The 26,924-nt window shown below is 37.0% G+C and overlaps 1 pseudogene; it reads right to left on the bottom strand.

Moving 5' to 3' along the window:
* LOC124985250 (cytochrome P450 2C19-like) overlaps positions 1-26,924 on the bottom strand; it is a 48,275-nt pseudogene that overhangs the window by 5,470 nt on the left and 15,881 nt on the right.

The raw sequence follows: 26,924 nt of genomic DNA, 5'->3' as shown, positions 1-26,924 counted from the left end.
ATGTCTTGAAAGGTAGCTCAGGGGAACTTTGCTTCCTTAGCATGCCCTAGACCCTGGGTTTGATTGCTAGCACTGTCAAGAAAAATATTAAAAAGAATGAAAGTAAAAGAAGGAATTTTATTTTATGTTACATTACTTAGAACTCCATTAAAAATAGAACAAAGCTCAGTCATATTACATTGTGAATAACGTACCACATTTTCTTTATACATTCATCTGTTGAAGGGTGCCCAAAATACCTTGTGTCACGTATAACTAAAAGCATGAATAAAGAAAAATAGTACAAGGCATTGTATCAAAATGAATATATTTTGAAAAGTAAGTCTCCCTCTCACTTTACCACAGAATTCAATTAGGACCATTCATAAGTAACTTGCCACCACCAACTAGTAATATATCTCTCCAGGGAATCTGATCCTTCATAATTGCTCTATGTATCCATGTAAGGCAAATAAACCTGTATGCATCAGGTTTATGTAACTTTGTTCTTATTTTCACCCATATTAAAGGTATTCTGCTTCATTTGTGTTCTGTATTAATAAAACAATTCAGATATTGCCCTATGTTTACACTCATATCCACATTATACATGCTGAATAATGTAAATGCACTATTACACTGCTGATAAACTTGAGACAATTTGCAAAATGTCTTTGTGACAATCAACAATGTAATGAGAATATATTGGACATTCCTATTTGCACATGGGCTATTGTGAAGTACCATCAATGGTCTGTAAATGAAACCAGGCTTGGTTGAGCTATTAGACATGGAAATCTGGCTCTCAGGAACTGACAATCATGAGAAACTGTTCCAGATTGCCTGGAGTAGGAAGTTTACGTGCAGTGGTTCACCTCAGGAATTTGTAGGCCCTGGAGGTGAAAATGACCCCCTAGAGCAAAATGGCTTGCTTACCTCCACCCCATCCTGCTTCTCTTGGAAGACATTCCTACCAGTTCCCCTTTGATCTATACCACTATAAATAAAGAAAATGTGGACTCCTCTATTTTGTTAGAGCCAGGTCTTTATGAATGTCTCAACCCATCATGCCCCCCATTCCAAAGAAAATTCTGCTTCTGTTTCTTTTAGTGATAAATAAAATTTTTAGTAATTACTTCACAGCCAGACTATTCCTCCCACAGGAACCCTTTTCCTCGCCCATGCAGGAGGAGCAGTGATAGAGTAAATAACAAAAATTAGAATTCTCACATAATAGGATATACATTTTATATCTTCTTTTTCTTTTTTTCTTTTTTTTTTTTTCTGGGTTTTTTGTTTGTTTGTTTGTTTGTTTATTTCAGAGTTTGAACTGAGGATGCTTAACAACAGAGCCACATCCCGAGCTCCAGAGTTTTTATTTTCATTATTTGAGACAGAGTCTTGCTAAGTAACTAGGGCCTCACTAAGCTATCGCAACTGAATTAAACTTGCAATCCTGCTACCTCAGCCTCCCAAACTGCTGCAGTTGCAGGTGTGTGCCATTGCAGCTGAATTACCTTTTACTTTAATGTATACTGCCAAACTGTTGTCCAAAATGGATGTGCCAGTTTAGAATCCTGCCAGCAGTTCATGAAAGTACTAATTTATACATATCTTCACCAACATAATGATTTTTCAGCCTTTGACTGCAGCAATGATGTAGGCAAAATTGTTATCTCCTAATATGAGCTTTTATTTTGCAGATGTTACCTGGTTGAATTCTGACAGCATCATAATGAGGCAAAGAAGATATTATCAACAGTGTGCAAATGAGAAAGCCAAGGCTCAAAGGGATCACAAATCTACCCAAGATGACACCTAAGAGGTGCAGAGCCAGAGCTGATGCTGAGGTCCTCCTGAGTGTTGGATAAGATAAACTCTTAGATTAAGGTAACGTGCATTTCTAAGAAGCTACGTAAGTTCAATTTTCTGGATAGAGTTGACAGTAGGTTGTACTTGATCATTTAAAAGAGAAAAAGGGGAAATATTCTTTCAGAAAATGACACTTCTTTCACCTGCTGCCCCTAAGTATGCAACTGTGATTCGGATCATGCATTTTTATGACTGAGAAATAAGAACTCCCCAACACAAAATAGGCACATTCTTAATGAAGGAATTTCCACTGACCCTCCTACATCTCAGAGGAAGTCATCCTTCTCAAAATGTTTTATCAACCATTTCAAAATTAGGTGCACATATGTGCATGTATGTGTGTTAAGAGGGGGAAGTTTTATTGTGTCCTTCATTTTTGATTTGGTCCTTAAGCATGAACATCTGTCTAGAGGTGTAATTGCTGCATTGCCAGACTGCTTAATATTTTAGAAATGCTTTATGATGTATGTGGATATTTATGATACTCCCAGTAGAGTAATGGAGGATAAGATCATAGAATCAAATGCATGGATATATTGAGAAAAATTAATGAATCTTTCAAAGAAAATGGAATAAAAAAGAATATAAATGACTCACCCAAATTCAATTCAATTTTTTCCACTCAATGAGACAGCAGCATTTTTCATTTTCAGTGCTTTTGGTGGTGGAAGATTTCTTTTTTAACATGTCCTTATTTATGGTGTGATATAAACATGTGCAATGATAAAGTTAGGGTAAGTAGCATTGTCATCACCTTATTTTTTCTTTGGTAACATTTGAACTGCTCTCTTCTGGTCATTTTTAAGATACATAATAAAGTGCTGTAAACTAAAGTTATTCTAGTGTGCTGTAGAACATTGGAATTTTTTACCACTAACAATATTTCGTTGCCCCTCATCCAAACATGATGAAAGATACTGAATTCTATTTGGAAAGTGCCTAAGATATGTGCTGTCCAACACAAAGACCTCATGGCACACATTCAAGTTTAAATTAGTTAAAAAATTCCATTAGAATTTAATTAGATTTAAAGTCAGTTAACATAATTTAAAAGAATTAAATTAAATTAAATTCCTCACTTGCAATAATCATATTACAAGAATTGAACAGGCATGTGTGGCTAGTAACTACTGTATTGGGCAGCAGAGATATGGACCATTTCAATCATGTGCAAAGTTCCATGGAAGGGGTTAAGACCAGTAATTAGCAAATCACAACCCATCCAAATCCATTCTCTCATCTGTTCATACACAGCCTTTCATCTAGTAATTTTAAATTGAAGAATTTATTTATTTTGTGACATGGATATTACAAAATCAATGTCTATAAATACTGGAACATCTTTTTCACTCACTTAAATATGATTTCTGAGGACTGTTGTGTATCTATGGCAGAGATGAAAAGTGACAATTGAGATCTTTAGATTAAAATATTTACTGTCTGGCTCATTAGAGAAGAAGTTTGCCAACTTATATTAAACTGTTATGTCACTCTAACTGTGAGACTAAATCCTGTGATAGCTGAACTTATTTTTATAATTCATAAGAGGATCATTAGAATAAGCTATGCAGTGAGCAAACTTCCTTCATTGGATTGTACCACGTGGAAAGGAAAAGCTCACTTCCTTGGACTCTGGGCCCAATACAATCAAAAGAAAGCATGCATACCATGATTCCTGCTTCTATTCTTTGCTAAAAGCAGAATGAATGGAAAAAACTACACCTTGTATGAAATTTGTCATCATCAGGTCAAGGCCCATCACCTCTCAGGAAAAGTGCTCCATTCCCTCTTCTCCAGAAGATAAAAAGAGCATTTCTAACCTTAACATAAATTATAATTCTTTCTCTGCCATGAAAACACAACTTTTAGTTTTATTATTTGGTTTTCATTAGGAATATTTTCCAGCATTAAGTGAAATGGAATAGCTTGGAGCATACTGACCAGAAAGTCTAAACAAATATCAACATTATGTTAGACTCATTGGAAAGCTGCTGAGATAAAAATTTCTACCAAGCCTGCACAGCTAGGGGATCCTAAGAGGTAGGTTGATAGCTCAGGCCGATTTTCAACTGTTTTAGCCAACAACTTGCACTGAGGCAGGAGATGTTATAGCATTCTGACTATCTAGTAGAGGAGGGGAGAAATCTTTCTAGAAGATGAAATCAACTGAAACTGCAGCTTTTGTTTTATGGCAGTACTTAGACAAATATTATTATGCATTCTGAGGAAACAAATAAGAGGCCACAAAAGAAAAGTGGAAGGTTTAGAAAGGCAATAAAAATTGTCTTCAAGTAGGAAATGTGATCTCCCTTATTTTATGAGGTCAGTACTACTTTGACAGAAATATGACAAAGAAATTTCAAGAAGAAACACTGGAGAATATACTTCCAAAAATATGAATAGAAGATGCTGGGACATGATATTGACCAAACTGTCTTGTTTTATCTTGTGCAGGCATGAATCTGTAATAACAAATCCAATCAATATGTAGAACAGTAATGCACTAATAAAAAATGTGGAAAGAGGAAAAAGGTCTTTAACAAACTGTAGAAGATTAAGGTCTGCTGGACTTCTATACTTAACATCTGCATATTTAGTGGGGAAAGAGCAAAATATGATGATCAGCATATGATCAATGGGTGCAGAAAATCCATTTAATAAAATTGTACATTAGTGTCAAACAAAATGATACATTATAAGAAAAGATCAAACAAAAATGAGAAAAAGGAAAACTTCCTTTCTCTGATCAAGAATATCTGCCAAAATGTGCATAAAACATCACACTCAGTTGTGTGATGTTAAACTTTCATCTGCTGCAAAAGTCAAAAAAATTAAAAGCATGCTCAAAACACCACTTCTATTCAATACATTGCTGGAAATCCCAGTTAGGGCAATAATGTAAGAAACAGAAATTAAGGTCACTAGAAATGAGAAATATTAAATAAAACAAATAGTAACCAGATAGATATTAATGAACATAAGGAATTCCAATGGAATCTAAACACAAATTACTATCAATGATTTAAAAAGTTAATAAGTATTCTAGATAAAATTCATTAAAATAAAACTGTAACCATATACCCATATGCCAAAAACAACAAAATTTATTTAAATTGTACAATTTTATTAGCTATTAAAATATTAAAAACTTAATTAAGAATCTTTCAAAAAGTGTGGACACCACTCCATTGAAAACAAAATATTATTGGGAAAAAATAAAGAAAACCCAAATAGAATGAGAATATATAAAATGTTCACTAACTGAAATATTCAACTAGTTAAGATGTCAATTCCTTCCAAGCTGATCCATAGATTTAATATTATGCTGAAAAATATCCCAGGATAATGTTTTAGGAATTTAACAAAGTGACTCCAAAATTTGTTTGGAAACCAAACAGCTGAGAATAGACAAAACAAACTGAAAGGAGCAGAAGAAATTGGAAAAATTCACGCTGCTGGATATCAGGAACAAGTGCAAAACGTTGTGACCTAGTCTGGTCAAGCACTGAGTTCATCAAGTTGATACACAGATGAAGTTCTCTTCTCTCATTTTGTGTTGGCAGAGTATTGGGACCATACTGCAAATCTGAGAACTTCAAGAGCACTGCAGTGCAATGTGGGAGAAATAATCTTACCTTGGGAATGAAGTAGTTTCTGAACTTGATGTCAGAGTTCACTGCATGGGGCAGACTGGTTGGAACAAGGTCAATGTATCTCTGGATCTCATGCAAGACAGCCTCTGTATAAGGCATACTGCTCTTGTCCTGCATGCAGGGGCTGCGGTGTCTGCCAATCACACGGTCAATCTCTTCATGGACTTTAGCTGATAAGATACAAATAAGAACCAAAGGAAAAGAGAAAAATAATATATTTCTTAAAATAATTTATGGTTATGCAAAGCATTGGATGTATATACAAAAAGTATTAGAAACATGACTTATATACAATCACTTCTGGATATATGAAAAGATCACCATGATACTATCTATAGCTATCTATATGTATTTATCAATATCTGTCACAAATAGTTACAGACATCTATAGATACCTACATACATACACTATGAGTCATATACATTTATGACTCACCTCAAACTGGGTGTTAAAATATATCTACAAACTTATGTAATACTACATTCTACCATAAATGATAGCAAATATGAATAGAAATAAAAAATATTCCAAAATGTGAAGTTATCACATAAAGAATTGTTATCATTGCAGAAAGAAAAACATGAATAAACATTATTTTTATACCAAAACAATATGTGATATTATAAAATTAAATTCCACTAATGGATCTATATATATGCATACCTGTGTGTGTGTATGTGTGTGTGTGTGAGTGTGTGTGTGGTTTTCAGCAGGACTCTTTTTACTCTCTCATTCCGTAAGTGTAGCCTTTCTGAATCATTCTAGAAGTTTCTTCAGAAATGTTCATATTTCTAAACAATGTTCTAGTTTGATTTCCAGATTTATCCAATTTTAGAAAATTTCTAATTTTCCTGGTAAGGAAAATTAAGATCAATATTTACTCCATGCAAAATACACACCCAAAGAAATATTCACCCACATCCCTCCGATGCTTCCCCTCTCTACTGCGATATATTTGGATCACAATTTATGATTATATCAATATACTTTCTGTACACCATTATGACCACATAACTAAAGATCACTGGTAAGTATATGTTTCATTCATTATATATGTTTAACTAATATTTGAACAACTTATACCAATTCCTAATTTTCTAGTTGCTTATTTATATTGTATTCAAATGCTTAGGTCAATGTTTCAAACTCCTAGTAATAGTTTTATAAATGTTCCAATTCAGAGTCTCTCTTTTATTTTCCTGATCTTCCATTACACCTGCTTATGTACTTCATAAGCACAATTGGTTGTTTCCTAGGCCTGGTGCCCAGGACCCTACTTTAAATTCCCATCCTTATACATAAGGCCTCCTGATTCCTGGGACTTGTGACTGTTTGTCTTGAGGTGAAAAATTTGGATGGAGAATATCCTCCAGTATCTCTCTGTGAAAGTGAAGAGGGGGAAAAGTTTTGTAGCAAAGATGAATCTAAAAACATCTTTCCTTTTTTTGTTGTTGATTTTTTGAATTTGATGTTGATGTTCTGGGTTTGTTTGTTTGTTTGTTTGTGGTGGGGTTTCTTTGTTGTTTTGTTTGGTTTGTCCTGGGGGTTCACCATGAGCCCCTCTACATCTGGACACACCCACCACTCTTTCTCTTTATTTTGAGACAGGCTGGCCCAGGCTATCCTTGAATTTGCCTCAATTTTCTACTTTAACCTCTGAATACCTCGGTTATAAGCATATGCCTCCACACCTGCCTCTTACATTTTCAATTAACAGACAAAATTACAGTTGCTCTTTAGAACTCTGATGCCCTACTGATTTGTAATTCTTTATATAAAACCTGGTTTATTTCTGAAAGTTTATGTGATTTTTTACTTTAATTTGATGTTCTAAACTTAATTACAAGACTTGTTATCTTCAGTTTCCCTAGAGAGTAAACCTCTCTTCCTATGAGAACAAAATACTTAACTGCTCAAAGAGGTGGTAGGGGCACCTGAACATAGAGGGGCTCCTATTTTTTGCCTCAATTTCCCCTAACTTGATTGACATGTGGTGCTTCTAAATCCTGAACTTTATGAATAATTTTTGGTACACAGATTGGGTTTTCCACACTGGAACAACTTCTTCTTCTGACATATAAGGCTACAGCTTGATCCTCTCTGCTGAGTTATGTGCATTCCTTCTGCTCTCTGTGCTTCAGAAATTTCTTAACAATTCACTGGCTATTTCCCCTACTCTTAATCTCCCATTCTAAAAGGAGTTATTCTCCTCTGTGATTACTTTATAATAGTTTTGATAGTATCCAGAAATAGGAAAAGATGGCATTTGCTTCAAATCTGCTATGCATACTGGAAAACTTTAAAGGTACATTAATAAATAGAGATGTTCATGAAAGATAAATATAATGGAAAAATATTTCTAGAATAACAGAATTCCTTTAGGCACATCTTCTAAATAGCAACACTTTTTAAAAAATTGGTTAGTTTTCTAACTTTTTAGAAAACTTCTCACAATGTAGTAATGTACCTGCCACCTGTTTAAATTTCAAAAGTTTCTACTTATGCTCCAATAAAGAGTTTTGATTTTCTGTATCCAGCATTAGAACATGAAATTTTCAGAATAAGAAAAGATTTTCACAGAAATCTCGCAGGAACACACCCAATGTCCCAAGTGGTTTTTCCTTAGGAAGACCAAAATGCAGTCTTAGGCCCACTCAGGTTGGCTGTTTCATGCTGCAAATCACTTCCCATTGGAATCCAGACACGACCAGAGCTCCACTGCTTTGCTACTGCCCATGCTGTCCTTCAATTCTCTCAGTCACTATCCTATACCATGCAATCTTCTCTTACTTTTATCCCTTTATTAAATTTGGACAAATTATAACTGGCAGCACAGAAATTTCAACATGGACACTTATTAAGAGAAATAAGATGAGGACACTAGCAGTGTCTTCCCAGATTTCTGTTGTGAAGTTCACCCTGCTCACCATCTGCAGTCATACCTGTGACCTCTGGGTGCTTCAGCAGGAGCAGGAGTCCATATCTCAGAGTGGTGCTTGTTGTCTCTGTCCCAGCTCCAAACAGGTCATTCACAACCTTTAGTAAGGCTTCAAGGGTAAATTCAGTCTGTGGATTGCCCTTTTCCTAGGAATAATTCAATGCACTTATTTCACAATTACTTTAGCATTTAATTATAATAATTTCAAAAGAAATCAGATGGTTATAAAGGTAAACCAACATAGATACAAAAAAATACAATATTTTTAAAAATCTACTATGTTGTACAGTAAACAACACATTAATTGACCAAGTGTCTATTTCCTACCCTCTATCCCTGGTTGCCTAAAGATTCTGTTCACCCAACAGAAAGAGTGTTAAAAGAAAGGAAATATTGAAAATCAGAGCTGAAATCAATGAAATCGAAACAAAAGAAACAATTCAAAAAATTGACAAAACAAAAAGTTGGTTCTTTGAAAAAATAAACAAAACAGATAAACTGCCACACTAACAAAGAGGAGAGAGAAAACTCAAATTGCTAAAATTTGTGGTGAAAAAGAAAATATCACGACACACACCATTGAAATACATAGCATAATTAGAAACTACTTTGAAACTCTATACTCCAACAAATAGAAAATCTTAAAGACATTGACAAATTTTTGGAGACATATGATCCCCCCAAACTGAACCAGAACATATGTAATTTAAACAGATTGATTTCAAGCAATGAAATAGAAGAAGCCATCAAAAGCCTACCAACCAAAAAAAAAACCAAGGACCAGAAAAATTCTCAGTTGAGATCCATAAGACCTTCAAATAAGAACTTATAATACCAATACTCCTCAAAGTATTTCATGAAATAGGAAAGGAGGGAATCCTTCCAAATTCATTCTATGAAGCTAGTGTCACTCTGATACAAAACCAGACAATGACACATCAAGGAAAGAAAACTTTAGACCAATATCACTGGTGAATATAGAAGCAAACATCCTTAAAAATTTCTGGCAAATCACAAACAAAAACATATTAAGAAGACAGTGCACCACAATCAAGCGGGGTTCATCCCAGGGATGCAAGGTTTGTTCAGCATACGGAAATCAATAAATGTAATTCACCACAACAGCAGGCTTAAAGTTGAGAATCATATGATTATTTCAATAGATGCAGAGAAAGCATTTGACAAAATACAGCACCCCTTCATGCACAAAACACTAGAATAAATAGGGATAGTAGGAATATACCTTAACATTGTAAAGGCTATTTTTGCTAAGCCCATGGCCAACATCATACTTAATGGAGAAAAACTGAAAGAATTTCCTTTAAAAACTGGAATGAGGCAGGGATACACTCTTTCACATGACATGATTCTATATTTAGGATCCAAGAAAACCCACCAGAAAACTTGTAGACCTAATAAATGAATTTAACAAAATAGCAGGATATAAAATCAACACACATAAATTTAATGCATTTACATTCATAAGCAATGGATCATCTGAAAGAGAACTGAGGAAAACAACTGCATTCACAATAGCCTCAAAAAAAAAAAAAAAAAACACTTGGGAATGAATCTAACAAAAGAGGTGAAAGACCTCTACAATGAAAACTACAGAACATTAAAGAAAGAATTTGGGGAAGACCATAGAAGATGGAAAGATCTCCCATGTTCTTGGATAGGCAGAATTAATTATCAAAATGGCCATACTTCCAAAGGCGCTATACAGATTTAAAGCAATTCCAATTAAAATCCCAATGACAAACCTCATAGAAATAGAAAAAGCGGTCATGAATTTCATCTGGAAGAACAATAGACCCAGAAGAGTCAAAGCAATCCTGGGCAGGAAGGGTGATGCAGAGGTATCGCAATACCAGACCTTAAACTCTACTATAGAACAATAATTATAAAACAGCATGGTATTGGCACCAAAATAGACAGGTAGACAAATGGTACAGAATAGAAGACACAGAGACAAACCCACATAAGTACAGTTATCTCCTACTAGACAAAGATGCCAAAATCATACAATGGAGAAAAGATAACCTCTTCAACATATGGTGCTGGAAAAACTGGAAATCCATATGCAGTAAAATGAAATTAAACCCCTCTCACCTTGTACAACACTCAACTCAAAATGGATCAAGGATCTAGGAATGAGATTTGAGACCCTTCACCAAATAGAAGAAAAAGTAGGCCTGAATTTCTATCATGTTGGCTTAGGACCAGACTTCCTTAACAAGACCCCCATAGAGCAAAAAATAAAAGCGAGAATCAATAAATGGAATGAATTCAAGCTAAAAGGCTTTTTCTCAGCAAAGGAAACAATCAATAATGTAAAAAGACAGCCTACAGAGTGGGAGAAGATCTTTTCCACACACACTTCAGATAAAGCACTAATTCCAAAATTTATAAAAAACTTAAAAAACTTTACACCAAAAATACAAAGTACCCAAACAATAAATGGACTAAGGCACTGGGCAGACACTTCTAAGAAGAAGATATACAGGTGATCACAAATATATGAAAAAGTGCTCATCATCTCTAGTAATTAGAAAAATGCAAATTAAAACCAACCTAAGATTTCATCTCACGCCAATTAAAAGGACTATTATCAAGAACACAAGCAATAATAAGTATTGGCATGGATGTGGGGGGAAAGTCACACTCATAAATTGCTGGTGGTTTTGCAAATTGGTGCTTCCACTCTGGAAATCAGTATGGAGATTCCTCAAAATCTTGGAATGGAACCACTATTTGACCCTGCTATCCCACTCCTTGGCCTATACCCAAAGGACTTAAAATCAGCATACTACAGAGATACAGTCACATCAATGTTCATAGCTGCTCAGTTCACAATAGCCAGATTGTAGAACCAAACTAGATGCCCTTCAATTGATGAATGGATAAAGAAACTGTGGTATGTATATATACAATGGAATATTACTCATCCATAAAGAACGATAAAATTATGGCATTTGCAGGCAAATGGATGAAATTGGAGAATATCATGCTAAGTGAGATAAGCCAATCTCAAAAAACTAAAGGACGAATGATCTCGCTGATAAGTGGATGATGACACATAATGGGGTGGAAGGGGTTAGGGTTAGGATTAGAGTTAGGGTTAGGGTTAGGGATGGGGGCAAGAATGGAGGAAGGAAGGACTAGAGGGAAAAGAGTGGTGGGAGGGGTGGGGGGAAGGGAAAAATAACAGAATGAATCAAACAACATTACCCTATGTAAATTTATGATTACACAAATGGTATGCCTTTACGCCATGTACAAACAGAGAAACAACATGTATCCCATTTGTTTACAATAAAAAAAAAAAGCAAAAAAAAAAAAAAAAAAGAACACAAGCAATAAAAGTGTTGGCATGGATGTTGGGGGGAAGTCACACTCATACATTGCTGGTGGCTTTGCAAATTGGTGCTTCCACTCTGGAAATCAGTATGGAGACTCCTCAAAATCTTGGAATGGAACCACTATTTGACCCAGCTATCCCACTCCTTGGCCTATACCCAAAGGACTTAAAATCAGCATACTACAGTGATGCAGGCACAACAATGCTCATAGCTACTCAATTCACATTAGCAAGATTGTGGAACCAAACTAGATGCCCTTCAATTGATGAATGGATGAAGAAATTGTGGTACACACAATGGAATATTACTCAGTCACTAAGAAGAATAAAATTATGGCATTTGCAGGTAAATGGATGTAGTTGGAGAATATCATTTTGTGGGTAGTCAGACGCACTTGGCTGGGAATGTCTCAGTGTGTTAGGAAAACCTGTGCACTTTCAGGTTTAGCAGGAACATCTGCAGGATGGAGCATTTCACTTCAGTCAACTAGTAAGACATGCCAATTCCTACCCCAATTGACATCAATGTTACCAAGTGAACCCATATAGGAACCTGGTGGTCTGATACCCCATGGCACATTGTGATTGAGCAAGAAACCTATAAAATGTGCAATAAACGAGTTTGCAAGCTGTTCACCATAAGCTTGCTTCCACCCAACTCCCGAAGTCTGGGTCTTGATTCCACACCGCTTACCTTGTGTTTGAGCTATACCGGCACAAGAAAAGCAACATCTGATGCCCAACGTGCCTCACTACTCACAAACTCCTGGATTGGTGAGTCCCCCCTGATTCAGTAAGGGCCCCTGTATGTTTTGTGTGCTGATAGTCCTGTGAGAGTAAGCACAGGACCCTTCTTCCCCCTTTCTTCCTTGTCCGTCTTGACTGTCCTGATCCCTGAGAATAGGCACACTCCGCCAACTTCTATAGGATGCCTTTTTGGCAGCGACTCCACTTTCAGTTTCGGTTCTCCAAGAGAATTCACATAAGGGACTGATCCTCATCTCCCTCTGTGGATATTTTCTACCGGAGACACCGTGTGGGCATACGGCCATGACCTAATGACTCACGGAAGCCCCCACCCCCAAGCACAAAGACATCGGATCCTCGGATCCTAAACACCTCTTTGTACATTGGAAGGCAGGTTCTTTTTGTCCTCCTGCTGGCCACCTATCTTAGGCCTAGGTATACTCATTGCAGGTTACCTTACAGTCCTTCTAAAGACATTTAAAGTCCTTGAGAGATTCACTTACTCCAATCCCCAACTCAAGACCACCCTTTTACACAGATCCACTCCATAACAATGGGAAATCTGACCCCCACACAGCAAGCACCACAACTCGCTGCCTTTAGGCACTTCTCTCACAGCACGGGCTTAAAGTGAAACCAAAGGATCTCAACCAGTTTGGGGAAGAAACGGTAATTATTGCACCGTGGATCAACCCTGAAAACATTTGGGACCCCCAAATTTGGATGAGAGTACTTTACCTGGCCAGGAAAAGGGAAGTCCATGATGGTCATTTCCCTCCAGAGTCCTTCATCCCAATCCTCCTAGTGATCTTTGCTAGCCTTCAAGGCTCCTCAGCCGAAGATATCATGAAACATAACAATGAATGTATTGAGGACAAGAAAATGACCCTCCAAGCCTCCACTTCAAGCGTTGTAACTTCTGAGGATGAGGAGGAGGAAACTGATAATAACCAAGACCTCCCACTGTCTGTTCCTCCCCCTCTAGATCCTTGGAATGAATTGCCATCTTCCACTCCCTCCAGAGCTACCGCTGTAAAACTGGGAGCTTTAAAATGGATTCTTTCTCTCCCAAGAATCCATTTGCAGCATACCCCGTCAATTCGGACCCTGATGTGGATGAAAGGCATTGGATCCCCACCCTACTCCCCGATAGCCCTCCTTAGGGAGGCATCACAGGATTCTGGTCCCAACTCCCCTTACTTTGAAGAAGTACTCAACCAATGGTCTGCTAATCTTCAAACTCCCTTTGATTGTCTTAATGTTCTTAAAGCCTGTTTAACTCACCCACAATTTTTGCAATGGAAAGCCTCCTATGAGGAGGAAGCAGAACAAACAGCACAAAATAATTTGGCTTGTAATATCCCCTTAATGTTGGACATGCTTAGTGGTCATGGAGCTTATGTTAGCCCACAAACCCAGTCACAAATTGGTAACCTTATATTTTTCAACCAAGTTAAAAGATTGGCCATGAAAGCCTTAAAAAACATTACACCGACAAAAGCAGAGGAATTATTTCAAAATTTAATACAATCCCCTACTGAATGATTTCCTGACTTCTTGTCAGGGGTTACAGAGACCGTAGTGAAGAGAGTTCCTTCTGGCCCCACTCAAGACTCCTTGATTAAACAATTGGCTTGGGAAGGGGCAAATACTGAAACAAAAAATGCCATAGCCCCTGTCAGAAGTGAGGCAATCTCAAAATGGATTTCGGCTACAAAGGAGGTTACTCCTACGGCTGGCCCATACTTGCACTAGCAGCTGCAATCAATAAATTGACCCTTGAGTGCGGAGAAAAATCCTTGCATGACAAGCTGGGGCCTATATATGCTGGGGCTGTTATAAAAAAGGACATACAGCAAAATATTGTCCCCAGGATAATAAGCCTTCAAAACCAAAAACTCTTTGCCCTAAATGTAGACAAGGATATCATTGGGCTAAGGACAGCAAAAGGAAAAATTTAAACTTCAAAGGGGGCAAACCTCAGCCCTGTAAGTAAGAGGGACCACCACACATCCCCAAGTGTTCTGGGCATTACCAATCCTGGACACAAAACCTAGAATGACCATCCACTTAGCGACCCCATTAAGGGTCTAGTGGATACTGCAGCAGATATTACCATCATTGACTCTGCTACCACCTCAAAAATGCAATGGAAAACAAGAGGTGGCCTTAACATTCAATGAGTGGGTGGCCTTCAACCCACCCGCCAAGTGTCCTCCTCTGTGATTTGGCAAGACCCCAATGGCAAAAAGGGCGCTTTTTGCCCCCTAGTTGCTGATGTTCTCAACACTTTAGGGGGATGAGATATATTAGGAATGATGGACACTGTTTTGACAACAAACTAAGATAAGGCCTTCTATGATGAGATAATGGCACATGACAAAATAAGTCTATTGGGCAGACAGACCCCAATTCTAAAGGTCCCTGTTCTACCACTTCTGAAGCCCAAACCTATTTCCATTCAATGAGACATCCAAGATGATATATGGGTGGAACAGTGACCCATTCTAGAGCCTAAGCTTACCACGTAAAAATGCTATTGGAAGAACAGTCAAAACTCAAGCACATAGAGCCTTCTACTAGCCCACCTAATACTCCTGTCTCTGTCATCCCAAAAAGGAATGATAAACATAGACTCTTGCAAGATCTTACACCTATTAATAAACACATGAGAAAGATGGGATCCTTTCAATCAGGAATCCTCCACCCCGCTAGTATTCCAAACACCTATCATATAATCACCATTGACATAAAGGATTTTTCTCAATTCCTATTGCACAACAGGACAAACCATATTTCGCCTTTACAGTTTGGGAACCTAATACTGGGTCCCAGCACAAAGGTACCAATGGACAGTACTGCCCCAAGGAATGAAGAATAGCCCAGCCCCACCACATGTCAACTCTTTGTTTCACATGTAACCAGACCTCTCATTAAACAATGTTTGATAATACACTATATGGATGATATCTTACTTGTGGCACAGAGATAGCACCACATTACTAACTTGCCTTAAGTGAGTGGCCAACCTCACTATCTTGGGATTACATGTGGCAACTGACAAGGTTTGGCACCAACTACCCTTTGAATTCTTAGGATATAAAATTTCATCAAAAATTAGGCCCCTTAGACCAACTATATTTATAAAACCTAAATATACCATAAGTGAATTACAACAGCTTTGTGGACACATTAATTGGCTCAAACCCTTTCTGCCCATCTGCTGCATCTATTTCCTACCACTCCAACACTTGACATGGTTCTGTTGGAGTAGAGGATCCAACACTTGACATGCTCCTGTTGTAGTAGAGGATCCAACACTTGATGTGGTTCTGTTGGAGTAAAGGATCCAACACTTGACACTGTTCTGTTGGAGTAGAGGGTTCAACACTTGACATGATTCTGTTGAAAGATTATCCTCCCTCTTGCGGGCCATAGGTGTGACATGTCTCCATGTGCAGTTGCTTTTAATACTAATAATCAATATATCCTTAGATTCAGATTATAGAGAATACTGGAGAGATTTCATGGTACTGGGACACAAAATAACATACAATAAAGTTTAACATTAATCTTTAGATGAAATTATAAATAAGCAATGATGATTTGCTCAAATTTGTAAGGAGCCTGTGGTTTCTTTTAGTATACAAATTCTCTGAAAGTTATATATAGGTATATGAGAGTGTATTCCTCTGAGCTTTGATGTGGTGTTGGTCTTCATTGCTTTCTTAGTGTTTATGGTTAAGTTTAAGGATATTTTTCCCACTTAATAAAAAATAAATAGGTTAATCATAAGTATAATTTGTATTCTTCCTAAGTCTAGTTCTTTAAAGATCAAAATAGAGTTTTAGTCCACCACTGAGTACATGAAAAAGAATAAATATTAACTATAAGCTGATTCCTCAATTCTCTGTTAGTAATAAAAAAAATTTTCACTGTTAATAACTAACATTAGAGTTCTTGGAAAGGGTAACTTCTATAGAAACTTAATGACATATTCTTTCAGGGAAATTAAAACTACATGGAGCATGGTACCCTCTACCTTGCTGGGAACTAGGTTTTTTTTTTTCTTTTTTCTTTTTTTTAATTTAACCTATCATACAGTAAGAACATGTTTCTTGAATAAGATCATTAATTATACTCTTGAAGATTTTTTACTTAACATTTCCTTGTATTAACCATGAAATGATGTCATCAATACCAAAGAAAAAACATACAAAAAGATTCTGTGAACAATAAAGATTCAGACTCAACCTCAGAACACTTGTTATCTCTGTGTGCTGTTTCTCCACCACGCTGACACCTCTTGTCCACCTCGGACTCCCCTACTGCTGCTAGGGCTGGACCCCGGCACCCATTCCTCCAAAGGATTTGACCCCCTTATTCCACTTGCTCCAGCAAAACTCCTGTCCTTCAAAGAAAATTACCCTAACTCCACAAGCTCTGCAGTCAATAACATCAATAACTGCCTTGCTGACCTCAAAACACAATGTTATGATGAAAACCAACCCCTGATAGGGATTGTCTTGTTGTCCCCAGGGACATCCCTTGGTGTCATTTGGCAGCAGAATGGCCCTCTGTTCTGGGTAAATGTTGCATGGAGTCACTGCCACAAAATCGCCATCAGACTGGAGAGCACTATTCTTATAGCACTTAAGATATTACTATAATAAGGTCTTCAATGTTGAGCTAGATACTCTGGTACTTCCATTAACCCAAGTTGAAATCTTACACCTCATACAGAGCAACACTCAATTCTAAACCTTAATCTCTGACTTTCCAGGTCAATTGGATAATCACCTTCCTCCTAACAATATACTTCAAATGCTACAATCCCTAGATAGTTCTCCTCCAAAAAATGTCTTCCCTTCCTCACAGCCCACACCCAATGCCCCATGTGCATTTACTGATGCCAATAAGCAAAAGTTTGGAGTTCTTATAAAAACAGCAAATGGACCAGATATCACACATCTGGAAAACCATGCAGGGTCTGTTCAACGAGGTGAATTGAGGGCTGTAATCCAAGTATTTCTTCTATGCCCAGAAACTCCCATTAATATATTTTCTGATAGCAAATACAATGTACAACTGGCAAAAACACTCCCCTTCTTTGTGTTCAGACCAACCAATAAACCCATTGATCAAGCCCTCCACACATTAAAGGAACTTACTGAAAGCAGACAATTTTCATGGTATATTACCCATGTCCCATCCCACACAAATCTGCCAGGGATCATTGCTCAGGGTAATGATAAAATAAACAAACTAATCTCATGTTACTCCATTTTGTTGAGTGCCTTAGAGCAAGCATGTGTACTGCATACTAAATTTCACATGTCAGCCAGCAAGAGGTAAATTCCCCTCTCTGCAACCCCAGAGGCCTACCTGCTAACAAACTCTGGCAAATGGATGTACATTCATGCCGAATGTACTCCTTCTAACCTCACACACCCAAAACCTTACGACACAGATGACTTTGTATTGCCTTTGCCTTATACAGACAATGGACCCAAGGACTGAGGATGTGTGACAAAAGAACCCTGGATCCAGTTCCCTCTCCTCCAGGCCATGGAGATCCCTCTCCCCAGCAATCCCACTTTGATGACAACCCTTCTACATAGTTTTGGGCAATCCTAATCGTCACCCTCATCAGCAAAATACCTCAGCCTCGATGCCCCCTGAGTTACAATGGACTTTACCTTTTGCAAGCCTTGCCCTATCGGGACCTTTCTTGTTCAAACATGGTGGGTAGGAACACCCTCTGGGGAATAGTTACCTATTGGGATAGATGATATTGTTGTTCCTTTTCTTTTTGCTACTAATGCCATTTTTCAATGCCCTATTACCTCTGATCCTCTAGTTAGAGTACCATGGAATGTTTTCCTCCTGGAGAACAATACTTGGACCTTTAGTCTCATTAGGAATGTTTCACAGATAACCATTGATTGTAATTCTACTATATGCCTCCATAATGACATGCTTTGGGAACCTGGAAGAAGTGGAATCATTGGATTTAGACCACTCTCCTTAGAAGGTGAAGCACACCCCATTACCCCTGATGATTTGCCTTCAGGTGTTACCATTCCCCCTCAAACACAGCTCTTACATTCATGGCCTGAACCATTTTTGCAGCAATGCAAATGACTCAAGTTTACTGATTCAACATCTGACCCACTGCCCATAAGTGACCTCACGTGGAGAAACTTTCTCCCAAATAATAGGCCATACTTCCTCTCAGACCGTTTAATCTCTTGGACAAGACTTTATATCCAAGGCTCCTATGAAAAAATTAACAATGCCTATGTGACAAATAATAACTGGCTCACTAATGCCCAAGCTCTAAGGGCAAGAGATATAAAAGAGCCTTCTCAATTTGCCAAGCAATTACTATGTGTGTCTTCAAAATGTATTGATATTGGGCCTATTGTTACTATGGATGCATTATGGTTCAATGGTTCCTTTGAAAATCCTAATTCCACACTCCAAACCACAGGTCACGTGTGTAAAACCTCCCTTTTTCTTTGTCACAGCCCCTACCCACCCCTTGCAGGATATCTTAATTGTTCAAATAATTGTAAATTAAGTAATTACTGGAATGTCTCTGATACTACAGCAGTACTACTGAGAACACCCCCAATTCTGTGGTTCCCCACAGATAAAAGCTGTTCTATTCAAGAAGTACATATTACCACAGAAATATGCCACTCCCGTATTCGGCCTGATTTTGGTATCACCACCGCTATCATTGCGGCCTCCCTTGCAGCTGCCGCCACAGCCAATGCTGCTGGAATAGCCTTAACCCAGTCCACTGTGAATACTGCTACCATAAACCAAGTAGTACAATGCTCCAGCAAAACACTCACTCTTCAAGAACAAATTAATCTACATCTCCAAGGTTTCATACTAATGCTACAACAGCAAATAGACCTCATAGATGAAAAAATTGACATACTCCAACTGCACAATAGCATTCCTTGTAGTCCTCAAGTTTTATGCGTATGCCAAACACCTATCACTGTAAAAACCTTTACCCAACCTCGCTTAGAACTATCCTAAAGATTAAAGGGTCCCTAGGACTTATCCTTTAGAAATCTCGTGATGACCTTATGTGCTCACATTCTTACTTTGAATGAGACAAGACCAAGCCTTATCCTCAACCCTACATTTCTTCAAAAGCTGTGGAACAAATTATCTCTCTTTCTCGATCCTGCCAATTGGATCCTTGCTGGTATTGGATTTACTGCTATACTTCTTTGTATGTTATTGTAAAATGTTTACACACCAAGTTGAAAAACATGAAAACCAAACAAACAATGTTGGTTTATGCCTGCAAAGTATCATCTCAGGTTAACACCAATGCTAAACAATCTGCCACCATATGACTCACTGCCCTTCACTGCTTGTAAGGGATTTATATATATCGGGCTTCCTCCATGGGTACCTCCGTGCCAAAAATTTATATAAACGGGAGGAATGTGGGTAGTCAGACATTGGACTGTTAGCCACAAAAGCCTCAGTGTGTTAGGAAAACCTACACACATTCAGGCCTAGCAGGGACACCTGCAGGATGAAGCATTCCACTTCAGTCAACTAGTAAGACAGGCCACTTCTTCCCCAAATTGACATCAATGTTACAAGGGAACCCATATAGGAACCTGGTGGTCTGATTCTCCATAGCACATTGTGATTGGGCAAGAAACCTATAAAATGTATAGCTGCTCCCACAATAAACGAGTTTGCAAGCTGCTCACCATAAGCTTGCTTCCACCCAACTCCCAGAGTCTGGGTCTTGATTCTGCACCGCTTACCTTGTGTCCGAGCTAGTCTGGCACAAGAAAAGCAACATAAAGCTAAATGAGATAAGTCAGTCCCAAAAAACCAAAGGCCAAATGATCTCTCTGATAAGTGGGTGATGATACATAATGGGGGTGGGTGGGAGGGAGACAAGAATGGAGGAAGGATGGATTGTAAAGAGGATGGGGAGAGGTGGGGAAGGAAAAATAACAGAACGAGACAACTCATTACTACTCTATGTACATGTCTGATTACACAAATGGTGCAACTCTACTTCATCATAGATCATTGAGAGTATGAGGAGACAAATTTAAAATTACTAGAATAAAGAAATAATAGAGATGCAACATACCAGAATCTCTGAAACACTAGGATGGCAATTCTAAGAACAGAGTGTATACACTATGAATAAATATATTAAAAAATCAGAAAAATCCCATATAACCTAATAATGCATCTCCAGGCCTTAGAAAATTAAGACAAGCCAATCCCAAATATTGCAGAAAGAAGGAAATAATTAAGATACAACCTGAAATTAATGAGAAATTTAAAAACTGCAAGGGATCAATGAAACAAAGACTTGATTCTTTGTAAACAGTAGCAAGACTGATAAACATCAAACTAAGAAAAAGAGAGAACACCTGAATTAATAAATTAGAAATGAAAAATGAGCTATTGCTAGAGACATCTCAGAAGTTCAGAGGCTTATTAGAGACTACCTTGAGAACTCCTATTCCAATAAATTAGAAAATCTATAAGAAATGGACAAATTTATATACAGATGCTACCTACAAAAATTGAATCAAGAGACAGGAAATCTTAATCGTTATAAACAATGAAATTTAGGCAGTGATACAAAGCCTTTCAGAAAAGAAAATCCCTTGAACAGTTACTTCTCAGCTGAATTCTATCAGGCCTTTAATTCAGAACTAGTGCAGCTCTTTGTCATATTAATCCATGAAATAAGAATTGTGTGGGGGAAGGGGTAACTCCCAATTCATTTTATGAAACCCATATCACTGCAATTCCAAAAACAGATAAAGACACATCATGGAAAAAAAAAAACTATGAACCAATCACCTGATGAATATAAAGGCCACAATTCTTAACAAAATGTTGGTAAATCATGTATGAAAGCACAATAACATTGTATGTATAAAAAGACAAATAAAAAAAGTATATGATAATCAAGTTTATTTCATTCCTGGGATAAAGGATGATTCAACACCTACAAATTAATAAACATAACTAATTACAAAAATAGAATCAAGAAATAAGAATCACACAACAATCTCAATAGATGTAGAAGAAGCCTGTGGCAAAATCTAGCACCTATTCATGTTAAAAATGCTGACAGACATCATTATCCTATATACATGTATGATTACACGAATGGTATGATTCTACATTGTATACAACCATAGAAATGGAATGATGTACTCCATTTGTGTACAATGAATCAAAATGCAGTCTGTTCAAAATTAAAAGATAATTTTTTAAAAATGCTGAGACAGGATAGAAAGAACTTACCTAAATATCATAAGGACTGATATAATAAACTCAAACCGACATGTAATGAATGGAGAAAAACTGAAAACATTTTTCTCTGCACTCAAGAAAAACACAGGATACCATTGATACTAATTCTATTCAGTATAATATTTGATATTTTAGTCAGAACAATGAGTGAGTGAAAAAAAATAAATGTGATACAATAGGAAATAAAGAATTCAAATTATCACTGTTTACAAACAATATTCTACATTTGGAAGACCCCAAAAAATTTCACCAGAAGACTTCCACGGTTGATTCAGAGAACAAGTTCAGAAAAGTAGCAGGATATAAGATCAAAATATAAAAATCAGTAGCTTTTATACACAGCAAAAATAAATCCACTGAAAAACAAATCAGGAATACAATTCCATTCACAATTGCCTCAAAACAAACAAAGAAACCCAAATCCTGATGTCCCAGGAATGAATTTAACCAGAGGAGAAAAAGCTCTATGATTAAAATTATAGAACAAAAGAAAGAAACTGAAGAAGACCTCAGAAGAAGGGAAGACTCCCCACGTTCTTAAGTAGGCAGAATTAACATTGCCAAAATGACCATATTAACAAAGCATTCTATACATGCAATGAAATTCCAATCAAGATAACAATGCCATTCTTCAAGGAACTGGAAGAAAAGATTCTAAATTCTTTTGGGAAAATATAAGATCCAGAATAGCTTAGGCAATACAGAGCAATAAGAGCAATGCCAGAGGCATCACAGTACCTAAACTCCAATTATACTATAGCGATCTGGCAGCAAAAACTACATGGTTCTGTCAGGTAGACTAATGGAAAAGAAATCATCAAGATAAACCCACATGGATACAGTGATCTGACCCTTGACAAAGGTACCAGACACATCCATTGGAGAAAAGGCCGTTTTGTTGTGATGCTGAGAAAACTAGATATCCATATGTAAATGAATGAAACTAGGTTCCTCTCTCTTGTCTGCCTATAGATCAAATCAAAGTAGATCAAAAACCTAGGAATTAGAACAGAAACAATGCAATTTTGGAAGAAACAGAAGAAGAACACTCCAACCAATGAGTATAGGCATTGACTACTACAATAAGACTCCTTAAAATTCAAGAAAGAAAATCAAAAATCGATAGATGGGATGGCATCAAATTATGAAACTTCTGCACAATGAAGGAAATGAAAAAGCATGTGAAGAGACAACTTACAGAATGGGAGAAAAAACTTTGCCAGCTAAACTTCCATAAGAATATTAATATTGGGGCTGGGGTTGTGGCTCAGTGGTAGAGTGTTTGCCTACCATGTGTGAGGCACTGGGTTTGATTCTCAGCACCACATATAAATAAATAAACAAATAAAGGTTAAAAATATGCTTAAAAAAAGAAGATTAATATCCAAAATATGTAAAGAATTTTAAAATGTAGCACCAAAACCCACAAATAACCCAACTAATAAGTGCACCAAAGAACTAAACACACACTTCTCAAAAGAAGAAATACAAATGCTCAACAAGTAAATTAAAAAATAGTCAGCATTCTTAGCAATTAGGGAAATTGGAAATGAAAGAACACTGAGATTTGATCTCGCTTCAATTTGAATGTTGGTCATCAGGAACACAAACAGTTATAAAGGGGGAGGTGATGTGGAGGGAAACAAAACCACTTTTACACTGCTGGTGGGATTGTAAATTAGGACAACCACTATGGAAAGCAATATGAACGTTCCTCAGATTCTAGGACTGAAACCACCATATGACCCAGCTATTCCACTTTTCAGTAATTATCCTAAGGAATTAAATAAGGAAAAGAAAGTTGAGAAAGTCCAATGAAAATCAACGGGAAGTCAGTGGAGTAGAAGAAAGGGACCAGGGGAAGTGAGGAAGTGAGATAAAGGGGAAGCACTGCGGAACAGTTTTAGTTGAAATACATTGTTATAGTGCATGCATGTATGAATATGTAACAACAAATCCTACCACTATGTACAACTATAATCCAGCTGTAAAAACATTGGGAAAATGAAAATAAACAATAATAAATATTGGCCAGCATTTGAAGTAAAAGGAGCACTTTTACACTGTTGGTAGGATTGTAAATTAGTATAATCACTATGAAAATCACTACAAAGATTCTTCCAAAGTGTAGAAATGGAAACATAAAATGATAAAGCTATGCCACTCCTTGGTATTTATCCAAAAGACTTCAAGTATATATACACACATTTAGAGCAGCACAGTTCACCCTAACAAAGTTATGATACCCTTCAACAGATGAATGGATAAAGATAATGTTGTATGTTTTTCAAAATGAAGTTTTGTTCAGTCTTAAAGAAATAAATGTCATGTCCAAGGAAATTGATGGAAACAGAGGACATAATCTAAGTGAGAAAAACCAGACTCAGAAAGTTAAGGATCATATGTTTTCTCTCATATGTGGCAGCTAGAGAGAGAAGGAAAAGTAAGGGAACCTCATCAAAATGGAAGAAAGATCAGGACAGCAGAGAAAGGGAGTGGGGAAGGGAGAAAATAAAGAAAAGGGGAAGTATAGAGGGAAAAAACCAACAAATTTGTTATGTGATGGTATGAATATAGCAAAACAAATCCCACTCTTATGGATAATTCTGATGTACCAAACAAAAACTTAACAAAAAAAAAAAAAAGACAGTAATGGAATAATTAACCAAGGATGGTGGAGTAGGAAGTCCCAGGTATCAGTCCTTCCAGAGAAGCAACTATTGACCTACTATGTGCTATCTGAAGCAACTGTTCTGGAACTCTGGAATCTAGTTGAAAATTATAGCATACAGGGAAATATTTGACAATGAATGAAAAGTTCTGATAAATCTCAGTGTCTTACATACCAGCTATTTCCCCACAGAGCAGCACCCACAGCAAGTAGCTGTGAGGACAGAGGTCTACAGTCCTGTTGCATCTTGTTTGTTTAGAATGAGCAGTAGGAATTGTGTCCTACAAAAATCCCCCTTGTATGCTTTGGTCACTTGATCTTAATCACTGAGGAGCCATTAAAAAGGCTGGTCTTTGAATATTTTCCCATTCTCCCATACACTGAGTTCAATCATTTCAATTTACATTTCATGGCTCCAATTTTATATTTTGTATATTGTTTAGAATTATTTCCTTTTTACCTGAGGTGCAAATTTTGTCTTTCCTCAGGTAGATTATTAGTATCTATATAACAATGTTCATGTACTCTTGCTATTTAGTGATTCAGTTTTAATTCTTTCATGATGATTCATGTAGATCTTTAAGGACAAGAGGTGCTTAAGGTGCTTGTGAAATATGTCTTGCCTGACCACTTATGTAGCCCTAGTAACCATAGAATTAATCGATGAACCACAAAATGTAGAAGCAATCAGATAACGGAGCTGTTTTTCACATTCTACCTCTTCCATTTTAATCAGGAAGCAGTCGATGAAGTCTCGAGGATTGTTTATATCCAGGGATTCTTGGTGTTCCTTTATTTTCTCCAAATAATACTGCATCATATCAGCAATATTCTTAAACATTTTTCTATGACTCCCTGGGAAATAATCAATGAGAGCAGGAAAACTGTGGCAGAACTACAAAATAAAAATATGTATTAATTATAAATAGGTATGGTAGACATGAATATTATTCCTAGTGCAGCTTAGAAAATATAGATTTAAAAAATTAACGTCCTCCATAGAAAGAAGCTTTTACGGTACAAATCTAACAATCCACAAGTGTATAGAAAGACATGAGGGAGAAAACTATGATCAGAGGAACAGAAATGATAACCGTTTTCTGTAACACATTATCATCTCTAGAGATAAATATAAGTTGATATAAATTCTCTTCTTTTCCAAACCAATTTTTCCCTACAATCTGGAAATACGGATTGGCATGAATTACCATGATTGATGCTTTGAAGATGAGAACAGAGTTTGAGAAAGTTTGTGCCGCCCAAAAAAGAGAAAAATCCTTGGTAATTGAGGATTGTGCTCAGTAGAGTAGAGGGAAGAGAACAGGGGGTGGGAAGAGGAGAGGAAAAGGGGAAGTGGTGGGGACAGAATTAGAACATATTATATTCCATGCTTTTATAATTATTTTAAAATAATTATTATTCTTATGTATAACTGAAAAGAACTAATAAAAATTTTTATAAATTAAAAAAGAAAGAACACAATGCTGTTCTCTGCTTTTCCTTGCTTGAAGCTGCACGATAGAGTAATTACTATAGAAGATGTAGGGTTTTGCAATTGAACATTCTATGGATAAAGTAACTGTGCACAAGAGTAGTTATGAGGCAATTTACTTGAATGAAGAATGCAGAACCTGCCAGCTAAGCATACAGTAAAACTGTTAATTCAGCATCCTACACACTGGAATGCAAATAAAATAAGCCTAACCCTCCTACCTTGTCAGGTAGAATACCATCTGCAGCATTGTTGTGGTTTAGATGAGAGGTGTCCCCAAAGAGCTCATGCATGAGAAAATGCAAGAGCGTTTAGAGTTGAAATGATTGAGTTATGAAAGCCTTAAAATACTCTGTGCATTAGTCCACAGATAAGGATTCCTTGCAGGTAAATCTAGGCAGGTGGCAGCTGGAGGAGGCGGGTGACTGGGGTCATGTCTTTGGTGTATATATTTATTCCAGGGTGAGTGGAGTCTCTCAGCTACCTGGTCAAATGTTCTGAACTGCTTTATTCCACAACACCCTTCTGCCATTAGGTTCTGCTTACCTCATGCCCCAGAGAATGGAGTGAGCAATCTATGAACTGACTCCTCTAAAACTGTGAGCTCCAAAGGAACTTTTCCTCCTCTAAATAGTTATTTTCAGGCATTTTGGTCACAGCGGTGAAACAGTTGACTAAAATAAACATCAAAAATCTCTACCCAGTTCAGTTTCCTTACAGCATCTATGCTCCCATTCTCCCTTTTTACTATCCTGATGAAGGTATTTCTCGTGTGTGTGTGTGTGTGTGTGTGTGTGTGTGTGTGTGTGTGTGTCACTTAGGGTTGATTTTTTTTTATTGGTTCATTTTAGAACCAATAAAATTCTATTGTTCTGAC

This window comes from Sciurus carolinensis, chromosome 5, assembly GCF_902686445.1.
Source record: "Sciurus carolinensis chromosome 5, mSciCar1.2, whole genome shotgun sequence".
NCBI classification, from domain to species: Eukaryota; Metazoa; Chordata; class Mammalia; order Rodentia; family Sciuridae; genus Sciurus; species Sciurus carolinensis.
This window is presented reverse-complemented; position numbering and strand designations above follow the sequence as displayed.